The sequence below is a fragment of the Schistocerca cancellata genome, chromosome 4 (assembly GCF_023864275.1).
Source record: "Schistocerca cancellata isolate TAMUIC-IGC-003103 chromosome 4, iqSchCanc2.1, whole genome shotgun sequence".
Taxonomy (NCBI): Eukaryota; Metazoa; Arthropoda; class Insecta; order Orthoptera; family Acrididae; genus Schistocerca; species Schistocerca cancellata.
In genome coordinates, this window is record NC_064629.1 from 18,308,120 (window position 1) to 18,331,076 (window position 22,957).

Consider the following 22,957-nt stretch of genomic DNA (forward strand, 5'->3'; position numbering starts at 1 on the left):
TAAATTAAATGAGATATTGTTATACAGTAAATTTTATATGAAATTTAGGTATCTTGTCCACATTTCATTCTCAACATTGTGGCAACTAAAATCGACCATACGGAAAGTATACGCTATGGACATCTACCTCTGCAAACTCTTCAAAATTTCGTGCAATGGTTTACTACATTTAATGCTGCATAATAATTGCGTTGAACATCGAAACAAAATTAAGTCATTTATGGGGGGAAGGTATCAGTCAAGAAAACGTGTAAAAATCAAATTTTTGGGCCAAATAGTTTTTGTGAAATCGAATGATAAGTGTGTCAAAGCAGTGGGAACACCATGTGTCTGCACAGGCGAGCAGTGCAGTGATGACAAAATCGCGCACAGCGCGGAATGCGGCGAGCACGTGTCTGCAGCAGCGAAAGGGTTAATGAAGAGACAAAGCACTAGAAATTTCAAAAAATTGCATTCAAACGAATATAGTTCGTGAAGTAAGGCACTTCGATATTGTTTTTAAATAATGAAAATGTTAAGCATCGCACAAGGTTTGAACTCATAACCTTTCGCTTAACTAACTCAACACCTTAACCGTTACGCTAACGCACCTCGTCTGACTGCAGAACGCCATGAGGGAGGACTATAACATGTCACGCAAAATACTGACAAACACTGTTGGTATGACCATCAATTACTCACGCTTCGTCGAAGTATAATAGGAAATAAACAATTACCGCTGCTCTTTATTGCGAAAAAGAGGTTCGTGAGAGTGATACAAACACCTTTCCTTGCTATCGCCTGAATTAGGAGTCTTATTGCTTGTTTGGTTTAATTAATTAATAGAGTATGAAGCAATTGGTATAAAGAATGCTTTTTCTAAACTTTCTATAAAAGAATGTCTGCTATCAAGACATCGCTTTTGTTCTATTACTTTATTTATGACTGAACGTTTCTAAAACTGAAGACACTCGTCCATGCTCTGCACTGCAGTCGAGATGTGGTAATGTCGTTCTCTGTTCATTGGCTGACTGTGTTTTGTGACGTCAGATGCGCAGAACGAACCTAAACTCGGCCGCCAACATAAATGAAGCGCACTTTAGTTCTTCCGACCGAGCATAGAAGCCGTGACCGAATACGTAGTACGTAATTTCAAACACATTACACGTGTCATTATCCGTGTGAGACTGCAGCCAGTACGGGCTTGTCATGTATGTTGTGCTCTCTCTGTAACCATGCAGCGCGAGGAAGCCAGTGCAGTAAGACGTAAGATTGAAACTAATGTTTACACATTGAAAAAACGGGAAGGTCTAAAAAGCCAAGTATGGAGTACATTTCTGTTGCTTGTAGACGAAAACAGCGCCTCTACTGGGTACGTATCGTGCATAAACTGCTCCACATTATTGTGTTTCCAGTCGGGAACCACTCATTTAAAGAAACACAGTTGCAAGAACTGGACGTTAAGAAGACGGGAGTAAATATCATGAAAGAAATTGAAGAGAGGATGGCTGATTGGGACATTTCGCCGGACATGTTACACAGTTTTGTTTTTCTCTGACCAGAGTGCCAATGTAATAAAGGCTTTGGAAAATCACGAAGGATTCCTTGTGCTGCTCATTGTATAAACACAGCACTTAGCCATACTTTCGATGAAGATAACTTCTTGTTAAATCATGTTCCGAAGATCGCACCAACAATAAATACTCCAAAATGCATTAAGAAAAGTGGCCTCTGCTCGTCTTCGAAATCACCGTTGAAACAAGAGGTCTGCACACGCTGGAACAGGTTGTACGCTATGCTGGAATCCTTACACACTCAGTATAACGAAGTTGCTGCTTTGCTGACGGAAAAGGACTCCGCTTACAGATTGCAAGGATATGATAATGAGCTTACAGGAACAATTGCGAATTTTCTGAGACCATTTAAAGAGGCCACAGATGAATTAGAAGGCGAAAAAGAACCGACAATCCAGTTAGTATCATAGATCCTTCAAGTACTGTGTCATCAACACCAAGAAAGAGAGATCGTTTCAAGGAATGGAGGAACAACAGATCATCTGCAGCAGATGAAGTAGATCTCTACATTTTAATGCACCCCGGAGATGATGATGACATCTTAAAGTAGTGGAGCAGACATGAAACAGATCTGCCAGGCCTGGTAGCAGTCGCAAGACGTATTTTATGTATCCCGGCAACAAGCGCACCTAGTGAAAGATAATGTAGTAAGGCCGGCATGTTACTAACAAACCGCCACAGGCAATTAAATCCGGAACGCGTTAGTGATTTACTGCTAGTCAACAATAACTATAATTTTATTTCTGTTGCAAACAACTGTAAAGTGTGACAAGTTACGTGAGAGAGAGAGAGAGAGAGAGAGAGAGAGAGAGAGAAGAGAAGAGAAGAGAAGAGAAGAGAAGCGTTGGATTTGTACAGTGCAGTGCAGAGAGCCGGGGCGAGGAGAGGTGAGACGTCAGCTGTGACCGGTCATGTTCGGTTATCCGCGTGCCCGGAATCCGGACAACAGACATGGGTCGAGTACGTGATCGAGTCGAGTCGTATGGGGCCGGACAAGAGCGGCTCGGTCCCCCCGTCAACAGGCGAGCCGTGACCGGTCAAACATTGAGCGTTGCGGCACTCTAGTGTCGAGGTCCGGTGTGCAGGCCAGCCTGTGGATGGTTTTTAAGGCAGTTTTCCATTTGCCTAGGCGATTGCGGGCTGGTTCCCCTTATTCCGCCTCAGTTACACTATGTCGGCGATTGCTGTGCAGACACCGTCTCCACATACGCGTACACCATAATTACTCTACCACGCAAACATTCGGGGTTACACTAGTCTCGTATGAGACGTTCCTGGGTGAGTCCACTGGGGGCCGAACCGCACATAACCCTGGGTTCGGTGTGGGACGGCGGTGGGGTCAGTGGACTGCTGTAGCCCGCTGTGGAGTTGTGTACCGCTGAGGGCTACGGCGGGGACGACGCCTCTCCGTCGTTGCTAGGTACCCGGTTCAATACATGTTCATCTTCGATACTGTGAAACAGATCTCTTCTACTGCAAGGACTTTGCTTTCCATATTTTGGGAGGATGTTGTATAGACGAAACCAAAAAAGTGTCCATTAAACATGGGGTCTAAAATACATACTTTAAGAACTATGTGTGAAACACATCTCTTCTACTGAAAAAATCCTCATAGCTCATAAGGAATGCAATTTAGAGCCAATGTTTACTAGGCATTTTTTTCTTGTTTGGCAATACTACTACTCCCAAAATATGAAAAGCAGAGAGCTTGGAGTGAATTCCATACTATCGAAGGTGGTAAGTGAATAGGTGTATGCATTTCAGAGCCCATATTTTCCACTTTTTTGTTTTGGTATAAGGAATCTGTCCCTAAAGCTTGTCAGTGTTGTTTTGGGGCAACCTGTGTACTTTACTTTTTGTGTAATACGAGAGTAAATTTTACATACGTGGATCTGTTTATTCGGGATGTTCAGTTTTCATTTTATGCTAGCGTACATCACGGCCTGATACCATGTTCGGCGTTATGCTTCAGTTTTTCGACTAATCTTCTGAAATCCACAACTATTTTCCTGTAGATGTCGCCAGCTCCTTCAGACAAAGAATGTAACTGACAAACTGGCGATAACATCAGCAATCAATTTAGAAGGCTGTAGCTGGAAGAGCTCGCTCAAAAACAGGGAAATTGTGTACAATGAACCGTGCATGCTTGGCGCGAGAATGGAATGTGCTGCACACAGTTTCAATCTGCATGAAGTGAAGTGCAGCAAAGATACAGAACTGAGATACTGAGCAGGAAACTCATTGAAAGCCTTGCTCTGACACTTTTCACTGTTTTCGCTAACACCGCCAAACGAACGCTTCTGCTTAATTCTTGAAACTGTCTGCATCGCCAGAATGCCCTGATGGAGTATGAAAGTGAGTTTCGTACATATTGAGCCCGAACTCCCGTTTCTCATTAAGACATAGGTGGAACGAGTATACCGAAGTTTAGCGATTGGGGGAAGAGAAGATAAGAAGGCAATAGCATTTAGGGTATCTTACGAGGGGCGTTCAACAAGTAATGCCACACACATTTTTCTCGGCCAATTTCGGTTGAAAAAATGTTGAATTTGTTGTGGAACATTGTGGAATATTCCCGCTTCAGCCTCTTTAGTTTCATATAAGTTCCGATACACGACGGCGCTATCCGTGGCCTTCAAAATGGCGTCTGTAACGGAGGCCCGTTCCAAACAAAGAGCCGTCACTGAGTCTCTTTTGGCGGGAAACCAGAGCAGCGCAGATTTTCGTAGTCGCTTGCAGAATATCTACGGAGACCTGGCAGTGAACAGAAGCACGGTGAGTCGTTGGGCGAGGCGTCTGTCATCATCGCAACTAGGTCATGCAAACCCGCCCGTTCTCCCCCGTGCCGGCCGGCCGCACATAGCTGTGACTCATACAGTGTTGGAATGTGCGGACACTCTCATTCGAGGTGATCGACGGATCACAATCAAACACCTCGCTGCACAACTGAACGCCTCTCTTGGCAGTGCTGACACACTAATGCACCATTTGAGGTAGTTAAAGGTGTATGCCCGCTGGGTTCCTCACTGCCTAAGAGAAGTGTTTGGCCGAATGAAGGATTCACTCCACCGCAAGCAGTATACGGATTATGGGGAGAATGTTGACGCAGCAAGATGGTGGCTCTGATGTCGACCAGTAGAAATGTGTTATGCGCGCATACAGGCCCTCCTAGTATGGTGGCATAAATCTGTCGTATTGAATAGAGATTGTTAAAGAATAGGGTTTTGTAGCCGGAAGCGTGGGGAATAATATAGTGTATTGTAATCCTGAGGAAAACCAACTTGCTTTCAGAATAAAGTGTTGCGTACTTATTGACTGCCCTTCGTATATTGATGAAAAGCATATAGTTAATTCCGTACTAAGTGAGTCAAATTCAACAGCGATTCCTTTGTGTTAGGTTTTGTAGTAAGTGACAAAGCATTAAACAATGTAAAGATGGCACATGTGAGTAGAATCGGCTTGAGTAAAATAAAAAGTGCAGGTCTAAGATTAATCTGAAAAAAATTCACATCTGATCCCGCACCTTTATTCTGCGAGCTCCCGTACCGTGCGTGGCCTAGGTTACCGTAATTTTCCGTTTTTCTGTTCCATTTGCGTGGTAAGAAAGACCGCCAGTACTCCTTTGTCCTATTATGACGAGCAGCACCCAGTAATCGACCGAAGTACGCTCTTGTAAGCTGCCACTTTTTACATTACATTCTTATTGTGAATCTCCGCTGGTATGTTATTTTCCTGCAACTAGGTTTATGTGACAGTTCCACTTTAGGACGGTAAGTCCCAAATATTTCATGGTTCTTACGGCTTTGATGAGTTTTATCCTCAATCGTACGATCGAGCAGTAATATACCTTTCCGCCTATTTTTGTGCGAGACGATAAATAGTTATGTGAAGGGTCAACTGCCAGTCCTTGACAAAACCACCGAGCGAGGTCGCGCAGTGAACTCACATTGGAGAGGACGACGGTTCAAACCCGCGTCCGGCCATCCCGATAAAGGTTTTCCGCGATTTCCGTAAATCGCTTCAGGCAAACGCCAGGATGGTTCCTTTGAAGGACACTTTCCGATTTTCTTTCCTATCTTTCCCTAATCCGAGCTTGTGCTGCGTCTCTACTGACCTCGTTGTCGACGGGACATTAAAAACTAATCACCTTTGACACAAGCGTCAGTCCTCTTCAGATCTTGCCGCATTTCGCTTCAGTTTTCGGACGTTGTGTCTTGCGTACTGTTACGCCACAGAGTAGAAAAGGGGGAGAAGTTAAAATTTTTCTGAAGTACGCTCTAGCACAGCCACAGGTGACAACAGGCAGAGGTGGTGACATAGCTATGCAGGAGAAAGAAACAGTCAATACTAGACCGGTCGCGTACATGGGCACACGTCGCTGCATCGGCTCCAATCCGCAGGCACAAGTTACATATTCAGAAAAATGCCAATCGAGAGAGAGAGAGAGAGAGAGAGAGAGAGAGAGAGAGAGAGAGAGAGAGAGACGGACGGACGTTGTTCTTGTTACATGAAGCAACAAGCTTTACCTCGCATCAGTAACACCTTTCAGAGACTTGGCAGTGCAGTTAAGAGTCTGTAACAAATTGGTAAGCGAACACAGCAGGAGGAGGACCACTCATCACTAGTTAAGAAGCGGGCCACATTCGGTAGTAACAAACGAAGCCTCACTTTATTGCCTCCCGCCCGCCTCCATTAAATACCACAGTTCTGCTGCTCTGAATTCAGTTGGTCATTGGGATCGTTGGCGTTCGTACCAAAGCACCCGATTCAATAATTTTTACGGTGTTGTGACATCCATCTGTTAGACGTTCCAGCACTTCTCGTGAAAACGCTGCTTCCTGTTCCCGAGAAGACAACATTCGAGTTAAAACGACCTGCCGCTCGTGGAACCTAGCATTGGCTACTGCCTACCACGCTTATCGTACTAACATTTTCGTCACTACTGAGTGAGATGGCTATCCGGCGCCTCTGTTCCCGATCGTCGCTACAGGCACTTCCGGGTGTCGGCGCCTACCTGCCCAGTAGGGCCAGGATCAGCTGACTACATGACTTCCGACAGCGCGGTACATCCCGATGGGTCTCCGCGGTCCATCGACGTCTTCCGGAGCGGTATCGAGGACGATGTAACAGTGTGGCGGCATAATCTTAAGCTGTGGCTTCGCCTGCAGATTATCAGACGTCAGCCGGCAAGATTTCAGCCTAATTGTTCGAGCAGCGACCTTACCAGCCAACTCGCTGGAATTTCACTTTGTCATTAGTACGACGCTGATGAGAAACCACTGAACTGTAGATAAGAACGAATAAATGTATATTGCTGATTATGTTTTATTAGCGCCGGAAGATGCTCTACAGGTTCCCCAACGCCACCCTGACAACGTAGGGGTGTCTCCGCTCGGTACCCTCACGTTACATCATCTACTAACGGCCTCGAGAACTTCCCAACGCTATCTGCCACGTCATTAAATAATCCAATATAGTGAACAGTAATGGACTTTTGGTCCAAGTCCGTATGTCCTTTCACATTGATGATTACTCCCCACTAAGAATGAAGTGTTGATTTTTAGCTGCAAGGAGGTCCTCAGTCCAGTCTCAAAGCTAGTGCGGTATTCCCTATACTCGTATTTCGTCCACTAAACAACACTGCAGACTTGTATCGAATGCCTTTCAGAAGTCAAGGAACGTAGTATCTGGGTGCCGCCGAGCAGTCTCAGTTACACAGAATCGCGGTTTACGGAATCTTGCTGAGGAGATTTTCCTTTTCCACAAACACAGCACTACGCTAGCATAAAACGCGTTTCATATGATCTGTATTCGTGGAGGGAGGTAGGAGCAGGCGATTAGTGTTAAACGTCCCGTAGACAGCGAGGTCGTTAGAGACGGTGCACAAGCTCGGATTCAGGAAGGACGGAGAAGGAAAGTGACCGTGCCCTTTCGAAGGACAACAGGCATTTGCCGTAGGCGATTTAGGGAAATTACCGAAAACCTAAATCAGGATAGTAAGAAGGGGGATTGAACCGAAGTCCTTTCGAATGCGAGTACAGCGTGATAACCACTGCGCTGTAACCACGGTCACCTGATGTCACTTAACGTCTGCCTTGTGGGATCGTATGCAAAGCTTAATTTACGCGACTCCTGTAGAGAGAGTGAGATCTGCTGGCACGAGTTCTGGAAACTGAAGAGACACCACCTGAGATGGAGAGTGTGTATCAGAACATGCTTCGTAGGTACAATGTCTGTAACAACGGTGGTGGTCGCCACATCGCGAGTCGCTCTTGTAATGCATCAGTACTGTCCTCTATGTACAGTACGCTGTGTTCGTTTTTTTATTAATGTAAACACGTAATGTTTATATGTTAATACAAACAAAAGTGAATGAGTGATAAATTAATATTTCGCTATGCTTCCTTTCGATGTTACGTAATAAATGTTCGGCATCACGCATAGTTCAATTCCTCAAGCAGAAGTGGATGAGTTAAGCATCTGAACTGAAACCATCGTAGAACAGAAACAGTACGTTTCCGGCCATGGATTCCTATTCAACATATTATGTAATCATTCCCCTCTACAAGTACTAGAAGTTTGTAACGGTAATTTCCGATCACCCTGTTTCAAATTTCTCTTTTTGTCTAATTACTTTAAAATTACATAATTTACAAATTATTTCACTTTATATCGGAGAAAACGGGTCAGAAACACATTTTTTACGGTGACATGTTAAACGTAATAGACTGTTTAACTACATAAGATGTATTTTTCATGAGAAGATAATTCACGAGTAAATTCTGACATGTAACGTGCTGAGTAGCATCGCATTCTTGTTAAGGTAGGCCTTGAGTGAAATTAGAGTCCAGTTACACTACTGGCCATTAAAATTGCTACACCAAGAAGAAATGCAGATGATAAACGGGTATTCATTGGACAAATACACTCCTGGAAATTGAAATAAGAACACCGTGAATTCATTGTCCCAGGAAGGGGAAACTTTATTGACACATTCCTGAGGTCAGATACATCACATGATCACACTGACAGAACCACAGGCACATAGACACAGGCAACAGAGCATGCACAATGTCGGCACTAGTACAGTGTATATCCACCTTTCGCAGCAATGCAGGCTGCTATTCTCCCATGGAGACGATCGTAGAGATGCTGGATGTAGTCCTGTGGAACGGCTTGCCATGCCATTTCCACCTGGCGCCTCAGTTGGACCAGCGTTCGTGCTGGACGTGCAGACCGCGTGAGACAACGCTTCATCCAGTCCCAAACATGCTCAATGGGGGACAGATCCGGAGATCTTGCTGGCCAGGGTAGTTGACTTACACCTTCTAGAGCACGTTGGGTGGCACGGGATACATGCGGACGTGCATTGTCCTGTTGGAACAGCAAGTTCCCTTGCCGGTCTAGGAATGGTAGAACGATGGGTTCGATGACGGTTTGGATGTACCGTGCACTATTCAGTGTCCCCTCGACGATCACCAGTGGTGTACGGCCAGTGTAGGAGATCGCTCCCCACACCATGATGCCGGGTGTTGGCCCTGTGTGCCTCGGTCGTATGCAGTCCTGATTGTGGCGCTCACCTGCACGGCGCCAAACACGCATACGACCATCATTGGCACCAAGGCAGAAGCGACTCTCATCGCTGAAGACGACACGTCTCCATTCGTCCCTCCATTCACGCCTGTCGCGACACCACTGGAGGTGGGCTTCACGATGTTGGGGCGTGAGCGGAAGACGGCCTAACGGTGTGCGGGACTGTAGCCCAGCTTCATGGAGACGGTTGCGAATGGTCCTCGCCGATACCCCAGGAGCAACAGTGTCCCTAATTTGCTGGGAAGTGGCGGTGCGGTCCCCTACGGCACTGCGTAGGATCCTACGGTCTTGGCGTGCATCCGTGCGTCGCTGCGGTCCGGTCCCAGGTCGACGGGCACGTGCACCTTCCGCCGACCACTGGCGACAACATCGATGTACTGTGGAGACTTCACGCCCCACGTGTTGAGCAATTCGGCGGCACGTCCACCCGGCCTCCCGCATGCCCACTATACGCCCTCGCTCAAAGTCCGTCAACTGCACATACGGTTCACGTCCACGCTGTCGCGGCATGCTACCAGTGTTAAAGACTGCGATGGAGCTCCGTATGCCACGGCAAACTGGCTGACACTGACGGCGGCGGTGCACAAATGCTGCGCAGCTAGCGCCATTCGACGGCCAACACCGCGGTTCCTGGTGTGTCCGCTGTGCCGTGCGTGTGATCATTGCTTGTACAGCCCTCTCGCAGTGTCCGGAGCAAGTATGGTGGGTCTGACACACCGGTGTCAATGTGTTCTTTTTTACATTTCCAGGAGTGTATATTATACTAAAACTGACATGTGATTACATTTTCACGCAATTTGGGTGCATAGATCCTGAGAAATCAGTACCCAGAACAACCACCTCTGGCCGTAATAACGACCTTGATACGCCTGGGCATTGAGTCGGAGCTTGGATAGCGTGTACAGTTACAGCTGCCCATGCAGCTTCAACACGATACCACAGTTCATCAAGAGTAGTGACTGGCGTATTGTGACGAGCCAGTTGCTCGGCCACCATTGACCAGACGTTTTCAATTGGTGAGAGATCTGGAGAATGTGCTGGCCAGGGCAGCACTCGAACATTTTATGTATCCAGAAAGGCCCGTACAGGACCTGCAATATGCGGTCGTACATTATCCTGCTGAAATGTGGGGTTTCGCAGGGATCGAATGGAGGGTAGAGCCACGGGTCGTAACACATCTGAAATGTAACGTTCACTGTTCAAAGTGCCGTCAATGCGAACAAGAGGTGACCGAGACGTGTAAACAATGGCACCCCATACCATCACGTCGGGTGATACGCCAGTATGGAGATGACGAATACACGCTTCCAATATGCGTTCACCCACCGCGATGTCGCCAAACACGGATGCGACCATCGAAATGCTGTAAACAGAAAAAATGTCGTTTTGCCATTCGTGCACCCAGGTTCGCCGTTGAGTACACCATCGCAGGCGCTCCTGTCTGTGATGCAGCGTCAAGGGTAACTGCAGCCATGGTGTCCGAGCTGATAGTCCATGCTGCTGCAAACGTCGTCGAACTGTTCGTGCATCTTCTTCCTGTCGGTTAAATTTCGCGTCTGTAGCACGTCATCTTCGTGGTGTAGCAATTTTAATGGCCAGTAGTGTAGATGGGATTTAACAGTAATTTTACATTGCAAATACTTACAAGGACAGTGTTTGATACTGAAGCAAATGACGGCTCGTAACCACACACTCTCAGTTATATCGTAAATGATTAGTTTGCTGATTCATGTTTCTTGGAACAGATTTGCTTCAGTTATCGTATAGCGTCACGTGTCAAGTTTCACTACTAATGACGACACATGCGCCTTAAACCGCCCCTGGGCATTATAAAGTATTGACTGATACCATATATATAGTGTCATAACAACTTAAAGTTAAACAAACTTGAAAGAGGTTTCGGCTTAAAAACAAAAGTTGGAATTAAAAGTGTAAAGGCCTTGAGAAGTTTCGGCATAAGGAATTGCATACAGGTTGGTTATAATTAAACTTTTGCTACTTGAGCCAGTTTAGACGGAAAAATGTTTACCATAATGCCACCCAACTTTATAGGAATGATTATCGGACTGTGCTCTGCAGCACTTGTGTTGTTATTGGTGCTTGTGACACGATTTGCCGTTAAGCGCAGGTACTGGTACCCCGCCGTCGGTCTGAAACACGAGCATCAGTTGCAGGCAGTCAGAATGGGTCTGGACAAGGTGATCAAGGCTGTACTCGTAAAGTTGTTTTGTCAGAACAACAGCAATAGTGCTACTGCTCTTCCCAAGTATGTACACATTAAAGGATTACAGAGAGGTCCACTTTCCGCATTGGGATTGAACATGATTCGGAAGTTGGAAATAAGTGTCAGTTTGGGAATTGGACGAGGCCGACGGCCAATTGTGTGACAACTTGTTGAAGTTGCTGTTTCCGTGGATGATAATCGGCACAATGTGCGATCTCCAAGCAGTGCACGAGTTGTGCCACGTCAGGTGAACATTCCATGGTCCACCGTTCGGAAAGTGCTGCGAACAATTGTGAAATGTTGTCTCTAGTGTGGTCTCAGGCTGTCGAGGATGCAGATGGTCGTCACATTGAGCAACGTTTGTAATCTGGAACATAAACATGGTACGCAATTGACATATGTTACGCTGTCATGTAAAGATTAAAATGTGCTCCTTTCAGTGGTTTATTCGTTATTTCTCTTCCGCATGTCCTTACTAATGTTCCCACAAAGTTTTCGCTGTCCTACGATCACCCGTTTTTCATGGGGGCCCTCGCAAGTAGAGTTATAACCATCCTTTGCATCAGAACATTAAACCATTCGATATAGAACTGAATTGTACCGTAATTTATAATCTTGCGGCCTATTAACGTCTGTTTAAAGGAATATCATTGATGGAAAGGAAAGGAAGGCTGAAAGATTAAGCTTTAACGTCCAGTCGAAGACGAGTAATTAGGCTCCTAGCACAAGCCCGTACTGGGCGAGGATTAGGAAAGAAAACTGTCGCGTTCCGTTCAAAGAAACCATCCAGGCATTCGCTTAAAGCGATTTAGGGAGAGCACGGAAACCTAAATCTGGATGCTCACATGGGGATTTGAAACCCAGTCCTCCCGAATACGGGTCTAGTACCGTAATCAATGCGTCTGCTCTCTTGGTGATCAAAAGTGTATTACAGTATCACTGAGTATACAAAAAAACTCCCCCCTCTTACGGCAAAATTGAGCAGAAAATTATAACTGTAACACCAGGAAGTGTAGCAAACAACGAAATGGTACTTATTGTGCATATACAGTAGCGGTAATAGCGAACGCGGCAATGCTTCGTAGTTGTTGAATATGAATGGGAATGGGATATAAGCCCTAGTCTCCTCCTCTCCCCCTCTCTCTATCTCCTCCTCCTCCTCCTCCTCCTCCTCCTCCTCCTCCTCCCCCCCCCCCCCCCCCCGATATCCATTTTCTTCACCCCACTCTCCATCTCCTCTTCTTCCTCCTCTCTGACGTCGAACCTTGTTTATTGTTATTGCAAATTGTGGTTCCGTAGCAATCTACTAATCGTAAGACGATAACCAATAACTACAACTTTTCTGTTTTCTATGAAAACAGAATACGAGGAAGAAAACAAAACAGCAAATTATACTGTACACAATTTTTGTTTGGAAATGTGTGCGATAGTAAGAATGTACAGTCATGGACAAAACGAACGAGACCCCTCGCCTTTTCGTTACGCTGATCCGCACAGCTTTAAAGTCTGCTACACAGCATAACAGGCAAGGCGACCAAGTGCTACCAACATACTACGCACAGGCGTGAAATTGGAAAACTATTCTAACTTTGTCAGACTGTTTACAGTCATGTGTAAGCCTATATTAACGCTGATTAGTGTGTTAAACACAACACGTAAATATAAGATATAAATGAAAGAAGAAACGCTAATTAGTATGAACTGAACTAATAAAAATTAATTTAAACTTATCGAGATAGCACAACTGTTTTAGTAAATCAAAGTACCCCAGATAGTTACGAATCAGAAAAATGTTATGTGCATTCGGCCGCGAAACGTTCTGTGTCAACGTTCAGACCAGCCATACTGGATTACCGTTGCTGACCTACCATGAAAGTGTGCAAATTTAGCAATGCGTGAAGATTTATAACGAAATTCAGCTAAAAATCATTCAGTGCCACACTTAAGTCAATTCAGTTATTGACTGTAACGGAAAAAGTAGGCAGTAACAAGTATGAAGTTCTACAAGAGTTTCATATTTATATCCACAGGGCGCCGGTACAGAATAAAGGTAGCAATAAAACGTATTGGGGGCGCGAGAATTTCTTAAAATTGCTTTACTGGTAGTCTATCTGCCTCCAGCGAGATTAGAACTGAAAACGAACCAGACCTCCCTTTGCAGTGGCAAACACCTTTCACTACGCTAGCAGACAACCCAGGCAAACAGCCCACTATTATTACCCCAAACTTGAATAACCCGGCAATTTCGCAATGAAAATGGCAAAATGATCAGCAGTTTCTGTTGCATAGAGCTTTCTGGACTCAAAAACATGAATTTCCTACCTTTATGTCACCGCTTATGTGACAATCATTCTAGATGTTTATCGAAATAACAAAGTATTGTTATTAGCGAGTAAATTTAGTAGGATAATTCTGCACCACCCCGGGAAACAAACGGCGGCATAGCTGCCAAACGTATTCTTGTGTGTTCCAAATTCTCCATTAGATTCGCCACAGCCAGAAAACGTTCATTAGCCGAAGTGTTTCTTAAACTAGCTAGCAATGGGAATGATCGCACTTCTCACACGCGGTGGCGTTAATACTGGGATCTGAATTACCACGTGTATAGGCAAATGGATTTTATTTGCATTCCTGTAAACGTGATTTGGACCGAAAGCGTAGCTACGATTAATATTCTGATGTATCGACTGCAACTAGAACATTTGGAATAAAGAGTAGGGGGAATTATTTATGCGGCCTTCATCTTTAGTAACTTCGTAGCTATTTTCGTTGTTAGGATTTCGTCACCTAAATCGGTAAAAATGGAACTCTACTATTCTCACTTTCTTGACCGCCTCTCTGTCTACCCAACCCTTAAAACCCGTTTACCTCGAGTATGGGTAGACATAAAAAGCGGAAATGTTTCCCACTATATAGACATATACTAAGATGGTATCTGTTCTTTCGGACATGTCCGAAAGAACAGATACCATCTTAGTATATATATAGTTAAGGCTCACCGGCAACTTGATCATCTTCTTCTTCTTCTGTGCGAATGCACAGTGCCCGAACTCTTACGGGAATCGGAAACGCGCCGCGAGTAATGAGTATAATGGGCGGGGGCACTACGAATGTAGTGCGGGACAATACGTTGAGAATGTGGGTTTCGCGGGAGGCGTACCAGAGATAAATCCCTGCAGTCGCACTATCGTCTGTGTCCTCGGTGGCTCAGATGGATAGAGCGTCTGCCATGTAAGCAGGAGATCCCGGGTTCGAGCCCCGGTCGGGGCACACATTTTCATCTGTCCCCGTTGATGTATGTCAACGCCTGTAAGCAGCTAAGGATGTTCATTTCGTTGCAATGTTTCCCACTTCCTACGGTATACGGTTTCTTGGTGATGTAAAAAAGTAAGCTTCTATGTCAACGCAATCTAAAGATACGGCCGTTTATGTAAAGAAAATTTACGCGAAAGGTCAAAAAAAAGGCTCTAAGAACTATGCGACCAAACTGCTTAGGTCATCAGTCCCCTAGACCTAGAACTACTTAAACCTGCCTAACGTAAGGACATCACACACATCCATGCCCAAGGTAGGATTCCAACCTGCGACTGAAACAGCTGCGAGGTTCGTGACTGAAGCGCCTAGAACCGCTCGGCCACAGCACCCGGCGAAACCCTTTTCACCTCATGTATAATGATAATATATACTGTCTAGTGAGGATAAACTGTATTCGCCAGCAACTCAGATCGTTTGATCACGGAACTTTTACGAAGCTACATTCAAATTTTGTTCGAAGTCGTCTGCAATATCCACTTATAAACACCCTAGGAAGGTCGTATGCGATATCCACTTCCGAAGACGCTGGCAGATACTGCAGTACCATAACAAGTAGTTAAGAATTTATTGTTATGGGTCCACGCATGACACTTTATTTCAGTATCAATTTGACACACCTAGGTGTTTGTCTGTGGCTGAGAATAATGAACAAAAAATAAATAAACAGCAAACAACTTCGATGTTCAAATCAAATGTAACTCACATGTCGCAATTACAACATAATTTCGTTGTTACATCTACATTACTACATCTACAGGATTTCTTTGCAATCCAGATTTACGTGCCTGGCAGAGGGTTCGTCGAACCACCTTCGGACTATTTCTCTACTTTCCTATTCTTTAACAGCGTGCGGGAAACAGGACCACTTAAATCTTTTCTTACGGGCCCTGAATTACAGCCGGCCGGTGTGGCTGAGCGGTTCTAGGCACTTCAGTCTAGAACCGCGCGACTGCTACGGTCGCAGGTTCGAATACTGCCTCGGGCATGGATGTGTGTGATGTCCATGGATTAGTTAGGTTTAAGTAGTTCTAAGTTCTAGGGGACTGATGACCTCAGATGTCAAGTCCCATAGTTCTCAGAGCCATTTTTTTGAACCTGAATTACATTATTACTATGGTCATTTCTTCCTGCGTAAGTTCCCGAGGAAATAATGTTTTGGCATTCAGAACAGATGATGGTGATTGAAATTTCGTGCAAATATCTAGCGGCAACGAAAAACGCTTTTGTTTTCATGAATGTCACCCCAACTCGCTTATCAAATCTGGAACTCTCCCTTATTTCGTGACATCAAAAATCGTGCTACCGTTCCTTGGACGATTTTGGCGTGCACCGTCAATCACGTCTGTCAAGGATCCCATACCGCGCAGGAATACTATAGCAGTGGAAGGACAAACGTGGTGTAAGCAGTGTTTTCACTAGACCTGTTGCGTATTCTTAGCGTGCGGCCAATAAAACGCTGTCTTTCGTTTGCCTTCCCCACAAAAGTGTGTTTGCGATTGTTCCAGTTTAAGTCTTACTGGGTACTGAGATGAATAGACAGTATTTCGACTTGTGTTTTGTCATGTAACCGAAAATAAATTATTATTACTGGACGCAGCTTTTGTGTTTAATGTATTCCTCATTCAACAGAGTACACTCCTCGTACGCAACACGTAACTGTTTCAAAGTATTAAATTGTTACTGATGTTACCAAGTCGCAGTGGTCATCTAAACTTGCCGTTTTGAAACAAAGGAAAATATTATAGCGAAATATGGCAACTAAGAAGCAGACTATCCAAATAAACAAACATATCCGGTTCAAGTCGTTGCAGTAGCTCTACTACACAGTTACGTACAATAGGAGCAAAGTCCATTACTAGATCGTTATCAGGAAAACCTGCCTCATAATGAAAACTGCCACTACTAGAACGAAAGTTTCCAAACATGTCAATGAGTAGTCGAGGAAAGCCGACGCATCCTGTCTACTGAATCGCAACGCACGCCACTTACGAGGGGACCCGCCAAGTGTCATACCCCGATCATGCTGAAACTTCGCTCAGTGAAAGAGGGGACACGTGTCGCGGATTATCTGCATACACTCGACCGCTTCTGAGAAAATGACGGTCAAAGTTTTCAATGCGCTGTTGCTATAGTGTAGACACGCTTTAGCAGCTGAGCCACCATTTCAATTGAATCCTTACATGCTAAAAGGTTTTCCGTTTCAGTCAATAATTGGATTGACTTAAGTGTGGCACTGAATGATTTTTAGCTGAATTTCGTTATAAATCTTCACGCATTGCTAAATTTGCACACTTTCATGGTAAGTCAGCAACGGTAATCCAGTATGACTGGTCTGAACGTTGACACAGAACGTTTCGCGGCCGAATGCACATAATATTTTTCTGATTCGTAACGATCTGGGGTACTTTGTCTTACTAAAACAGTTATGCTATCTCGATAAACTGAAATTAATTTTTATTAGCACAGTTCATACTAATTAGCGTTTCTTCTTTCATTTATATCTTATATTTACGTGTTGAGTGTAACACACTAATCAGCATCAATACAGTCTTACACATGACTGAAAACAGTCTGACAAAGTTAGAATAGTTTTCCAATTTCACGCCTGTGCGTAGTATGTTGGTAGCACTTGGTCGCCTTGCCTGTTATGCTGTGTAGCGGACTTTAAAGCTGTGCGGATCAGCATAACGAAAAGGCGAGGGGTCTCGCTCGTTTTGTCCACGACTGTACATGGAAGAAACAGTTTTAGCTGCGATAGCAGAATATTTAAACTCTCACACAAATTATCTGCGAGAAAGAAAGCAAAACCGCAATTTCACAGCAGAGCACAGCACAGTATTTTCTTTTTCGTAGTTGGAAGGACTTGTCTTTATATAGCAGTATCGACAGTAATAAGTATAACATGAGGGTAACTCGATGAAAAATTAAATCAAAATGGAAAAATCTTGAGATGCGATAGATTTTGTCTTCCTGTACATAAATTCAAAAGTGAGAGTACATAATCTCTGGAATTGTTCAGTATATGCCATAATTTAAATAATTTTATTTCTCCCGAAAAAGAAATGATGATTTACTAAAAAAAGTTTAAGAAATTCGTGACTTTTGATAAATTATATTTTGATGCTAAATATGTGTCATTGCTATTTTAGTGTTTTCATTAAATCATTTAGACACCTACAAACAATTTAAAATAACATCTGGAAATACTTTTAACATTTCGGAGTCAAAAGAATAAAATACCTTAGGGATTTCATTTACTGTTACATCTGTAACAGATTGAGAAGAAATGTTTGCCCCTACATCCATAATTTTGAATATAACAAAACAAAATTATTGATATATGTGGTGTCTGTTCTTTTTGACATGTCCGAAAGAATAAGTACGACACGTATAAATATATGTGTCTTGACAGCAAATAATGATACCTTCAGTGCGGATGGACGCTTCGTTCGACCTCTTGCTGGAACCAAGTGCCGCTGCGAGCAATGAGGATAATGGATAGGGGGCACTATATATGTAGTGTGCGATGTACGGGAATTAGGGTTGGAATGGAAGCGTGCTCGGATAGCCGAAGTTAAGGCGCCCAGTCGCAATAAGCTTGAAATCCAGATTAGACTCCTTGTCCGGCACAAATTTTCACTTGTCACCATTGGATTTATTTCAGTGCCCGATAGCAGCTGACGTCGGAATTTCTCTTTCGTCAAAAATTATTTTCGTTTATTAGCTACTAGCAAATCCCCAGTTCTATAAGGAATCGAACTCCCATGTACAAAACACCTACAAACGTCTAGAATCGAACTCCCTTATACAAAATGGCTACAAAGGTCTGATTATTTTACAGAAGAGTTTGTGAGTTAACGAGCATTTCGCTCTCATTTAAGTATATGGCCGAAAGGGTCATCCTTCAGGAATTGTGAAACAAATATCTTCGCCAAGAGATGGGGAAACTGTCTTGTGCTGAATGAGGCCTAAGCGCTGTAGTGTGCGAGTGAGACAGGTGAGAATCTACGTCATAGGGAAACCCAGTAGAAGCCCTTTGTGGCCAAGGAGATGTAGCAGTGTTAAATATGGCGGACCTAAGATCGGCCATAAAGGGAGACATTTATGGAAACTTTAATTATGTAGTAATGCAGGGAATGAAGCCACATTAATTTTAATCTCTCATCTTTCATAAAACTTCATGGTGATCCCAACAAAACTTGAATATTTATCATATCTATAATAGTTTAGGATTTAATGTTAAAGAGAAATTAACAAGTTTTGTAACAAAGACCTGAATGCTAAAATTTGAACGCTTTAGTCGATCTTAACGATCGACATTTCATATAGCAGCGCATCTTTAAAATGACAAACGTTGTAAGTATCAACGCTGTAACTTTATTTGTTTAAAAGATATAGTAAATTTAAATTATCAGTATTTACAGTTAAGCATCAGATCATCATTTCCTCCACACAAAACATATTGAACGATGACAGCATGACACCTAATTGAATCATTAGGTAACAGAATATTTGTTGTAAAGTTTAATGCGTAATAGTTACTTTTGTTCTTTCTGTATTTATCAGAGAGCACATTGGTGCAAGGCTACTGGCCGTGGTATTCAAAGCTAAGAAGGAAATTGTATTGGTTTTATTTAAAAGAATTTAACTTTTATTATGTAATGGATATTATTGTTACTTTAGTTAGAACGTGAAAGTGGTCAAGCTTTCATTATTTAAATATGTTAAAGTGTAAAATAATGTAACTGCCCTAGTCAGTGACCGAGGATATTCGGCGCGCGGGAAACGCGGCGGGGGACGAGTAGAAGGGATAGTTCTGGTCTAGACACCATAGAGTACAGTTCGGCTGGAGACACCAGAGGATACAGTTCGGATTGATACGTAAAAGCATACAGTCGGTCTTTAGGCAGCTAGGAAGTGAAACGACTTTGTGTGGTATCGCGTGACTTAGTCTCTGACCGGTGAGCAGCCGCGCGCCTGGTGTGAACTCGACTTTTCGCATAGTTAACGAAGTGGAGTAGTGAACTTGTATTTCTCGATGAGATTGTGAATGATCGAACTGTGTCAAATGGATATGCGCTCGAGTGTAACAGTAACTCTAAATAGGACCACTTTCGCAATTAGTTTGCTTTGTGAATAAACATTATTCTAACCAAATCGCAACTGTGTGGCCTACATCATTTATGGGTCGTTAATTTGGTTCCCGATATTACTATTAATGTAATTATGTGTCATATTAACTTCACACAATTTCACAAACTTGCCATCAGCCAGACAATTTAACCAAAGGGTCGCAAGTGTTTAATTTAGGGCGTGTAATGCGACACGTGCGGTTCAACCCCTAGACAAGTTTGAGCCAAGACATTTCGACGAAGTGGAACCGCATGTGAGCCCGAACATATTTTGGATGTTAGCTCGCAAGTTAATGTGTTAAATATTTGACGTTAAGCGCGTAAGCGAGAAAAAGTTTATAAAAGGTTTGAAATCACGCTTAAAGTTTGTTGGAAGTCGCTAACTGCTCTCATTATGAAACACTGGATGAATATAGGCTGGCTAATTTGCGCTCCATTTTCAGCGAAAGCAAGTTTTCCGTGCATCCAAATGTTCATGACGTCATATGCCAGGTACTCTGTAGCGTGCAAAAAAATGGCTCTGAGCACTATGGGACTTTAACATGTGAGGTCATCAGTCCCCTAGAACTTAGAACTACTTAAACCTAACTAACCTAAGGACATCAAATGGCTCTGAGCACTATGCGACTTAACTTCTGAGGTCATCAGTCGCCTAGAACTTAGAACTAATTAAACCTAACTAACCTAAGGACATCACACACATCCATGCCCGAGGCAGGATTTGAACCTTCGACCGTAGCAGTCCCGCTGTTCCGGACTGAGCGCCTAGAACCGCTAGACCACCGCGGCCGGCCTAAGGACATCACACACATCCATGCCCGAGGCAGGATTCGAACCTGCGAACGTAGTGGTGCCGCGGTACCAGACTGAAGCGCCTAGAACCGCTCGGCCACTCCGGCCGGCTTGTTGCGTACATTGATATAATTTTGCTGGTACATTCAGTGATACATGTCGAGAATGTCTGCAAAATGGATTGCGAGTAGAGGTAGTAATAAAGAGGTAATAAATTATAACGTCGTGCCTGGTGTTGAAGTTTCACAGCGCGCCACACTAAAAAAAAAATGTTCAAATGTGTGTGAAATCTTATGTGACTTAACTGCTAAGGTCATCAGTCCCTAAGCTTACACACTACTTAACCGAAATTATCCTAAGGACAAACACACACACTCATGCCCGAGGGAGGACTCGGACCTCCGCCGGAACCAGCTGCACAGGCCATGACTGCAGCGCCCAAGACCGCTCGGCTAATCCCGCGCGGCGCGCCACACTGCCTTGTGAGTAGAGACGGTGGTAAAGAAGTACAAAAATGAAAACGTCATATCTCGTGCTGAAGTTTTACTGCACGGACAGCGAAAATGTAGTAAGTTATAAACTTTTTTCTTTCCATCATTTTATGGGAGGGGAGGGGGTATCAGCGAGGAAAAGTTTCGAAAATGTTTGAAATTATGCGTTATGTTCGTTGAATGTCGCTAAGTGCTCTCATTCTCAAATACTTGATGAATAGAATATGGGTACTTGTGCGCCGCCAGGTACGCTGCCTCAAGACAAACACACAGTTTCTACCTGTGATACTTGTCTTGTTGTGTTAAATTTTTAATGTACGAGTGAGTAGACTATGACAGCGTTTTAAATTTTGCAATTCGGTCAATAATTATGTCAAATATTGAAAATCAAGGTTAAGTTTTGTTGTCCCTGGAAGTCGTTTGATAGCCAACCCGCAACTGGTATTGGGTTCCGGAATAGTCGCTTAGTTATAAAGTTGACAGATAAAATGCCGGTAAAGAGATATCACGGTTACCAGCAATGATGTTACAGACTTAAGCACTGATTACAAAACATTTTTCAAAAAGATATTCTGCACATTCCAGAAATGTGGATATTTAAAGAATTTCTCAACTCATTGCTACCTTGCTCGGATGAACTCATCAGCTGGTATCAGTTGAATAATGACGAGACAAGAAGACTAGTTAAAGTGATGCAGGAAGGTTCTGTAGATCATGGTTTCAAAATGTTGGAGAACAAATTACCAAATTTTCTTATTTACCGTGCAACGTCCCCTTAGAAAAATTATGAATTACTGTGCTGGTAAACCTCTTACGTTATTTGATTTTCAAACAGCTGAGCAAAACTGAACGTACTCAGACTTTTCTCTCTTTACTTATTCTGATCATCACGAAACTGACGCACAATATTTTTAGCGCAACTCAATCCGACTTTCAATAATCCCTGCAAAAGAATGGCTCTGACTAACAATAACCTATAGCTTTCATGAATCACTTACCTCACAAAAATCTTCGTTACTCGAACTACTGCAATACAGCGAGCGCCAATACTGCCAGCTAAATAAAAGATTCTAGCTACTGGAGGGACTAACTACTGATAGGCATAGTTAGCAAATGAAAGATTTTGACAGATAACAAAAAATGTATTTACCTTAATAGTGTTCAGAAGTCCTAATATACACTCCTGGAAATTGAAATAAGAACACCGTGAATTCATTGTCCCAGGAAGGGGAAACTTTATTGACACATTCCTGGGGTCAGATACATCACATGATCACACTGACAGAACCACAGGCACATAGACACAGACAACAGAGCATGCACAATGTCGGCACTAGTACAGTGTATATCCACCTTTCGCAGCAATGCAGGCTGCTATTCTCCCATGGAGACGATCGTAGAGATGCTGGATGTAGTCCTGTGGAACGGCTTGCCATGCCATTTCCATCTGGCGCCTCAGTTGGACCAGCGTTCGTGCTGGACGTGCAGACCGCGTGAGACGACGCTTCATCCAGTCCCAAACATGCTCAATGGGTGACAGATCCGAAGATCTTGCTGGCCAGGGTAGTTGACTTACACCTTCTAGAGCACGTTGGGTGGCACGGGATACATGCGGACGTGCATTGTCCTGTTGGAACAGCAAGTTCCCTTGCCGGTCTAGGAATGGTAGAACGATGGGTTCGATGACGGTTTGGATGTACCGTGCACTATTTAGTGTCCCCTCGACGATCACCAGTGGTGTACGGCCAGTGTAGGAGATCGCTCCCCACATCATGATGCCGGGTGTTGGCCCTGTGTGCCTCGGTCGTATGCAGTCCTGATTGTGGCGCTCACCTGCACGGCGCCAAACACGCATAC

At 43.9% G+C, this 22,957-nt stretch overlaps 1 protein-coding gene and 1 non-coding gene across 6 annotated transcripts in view; both read left to right on the forward strand.

The window, feature by feature from the left end:
• The window catches only part of LOC126184790 (band 7 protein AGAP004871-like), a 489,046-nt gene that overhangs the window by 329,095 nt on the left and 136,994 nt on the right, over positions 1-22,957 (forward strand). The window lies entirely within an intron of this gene.
• Positions 14,567-14,640, forward strand: Trnat-ugu (transfer RNA threonine (anticodon UGU)). Its single transcript has one exon. It is a non-coding gene; the product is annotated as a tRNA-Thr (tRNA).